Genomic DNA, 1318 nt, shown 5'->3' with positions numbered 1-1318 from the left:
GAGCCCCCAATAAATGATTTTTTAAAATAATAATTTATAAACACCTTGTACAGCAAATTTGCTTAATGCAGTTAGTCGTTTGATTTCTTGCCTGCTGCCTCCATGAGTGCAGGAATCCACGTAAAAGGGAATCCTTGACAATTTCGATCTTTCCTCCATTTCTCTGGGTGTTAAGAGGAGCAGGTTACACACAGGCTGCCATCCACAAGGCCAAGCGGTGTGAACCCACAAGCTGCTCCTCTGGAGAAAGATGGCATTTTCTGCTCCCACAAAGACTTAGAGGCTTGGAAGCTACGAATCAGAATGGAATAGATGGCACTGAGAGGGTTTCTTGTATGCTTTTTCTTTTCCATTGAAATGTAATTCAAACTGAAAGCTGTAGTTTTTGATCTTCATCAGCAAGTGATTGAAGTCCCTTTATTTTAAGCAAGCAATGTTGTGTCATCTACATATTTGTTAATAAGTCTCTTTCCAGTCCTGACGCTGTCTTCTTCATTATATAGTCCAACTTCCTCAATTATTTGCTTAGCATACCAACTAAAAAAATACAAAGAATCAGCAGTCAAAAGAAGACAAGGGTCTGAATGTGGGACAGGCCATCAATTACTGGCATCTTATCACAACCTGATGCACACCTCTCCTGATTTCAAATGATTCACTTGTTTTGTAGGAACAACTCCTTCTTGGTCTATGCGCAGGTTCCACATGAGCACAATGAAATGTTCTGGAATTCACATTCTTCTAAATGTTATCCATAGTTTGTTACGATCCACACAGTTGAGTGCCTTTGCATAGTCAATAAAACACAAGTAAACATCTCCCTAGTATTCTCTGCCTTCAGCCAAGATCCATGATCTATTTGACATCAGCAATAATATCTTTTGGTCTAATTAGCCTCAGCAACATTTTACTTGCATGTGATATTAATGATATTTTTGATAATTTACATACTCACACCTTTCTTTGGCATGGGCACAGATATGGGTCTCTTTCAGTTGGTTATTCAGGTAATTGTCTTCCAAATTTCTTGGTATAAGTGAGTGAGTACTTCCGGTGCTTCACCAGCTTTGTGAAACCTTTCTACAGGTATCTTGTCAATTCCTGGAACTTTCGTTTTTGCTAATTCCTTCAGTACCAATTCCACTGGGACTTCCTTCAGCGCCATCAGTTCCTGATCATGTGCTACCTCTAGAAGTGGTTGAATGCTGTCCAATTCTTTTTGGTACAGTGACTCGGTGTATTCCATTCATCTTCTTTTGACGTTTCCTGGATGATTCAATATTGTGCTCATAGATTCTTTCAATATTTCAACTTGAGG

The sequence above is a fragment of the Echinops telfairi genome, unplaced genomic scaffold, assembly GCF_000313985.2.
Source record: "Echinops telfairi isolate 266 unplaced genomic scaffold, ASM31398v2 ScPeMD7_29;HRSCAF=101, whole genome shotgun sequence".
NCBI lineage: Eukaryota > Metazoa > Chordata > Mammalia > Afrosoricida > Tenrecidae > Echinops > Echinops telfairi.
The sequence above is the reverse complement of the archived record's forward strand: the minus strand, read 5'-3'. Positions refer to the sequence as shown.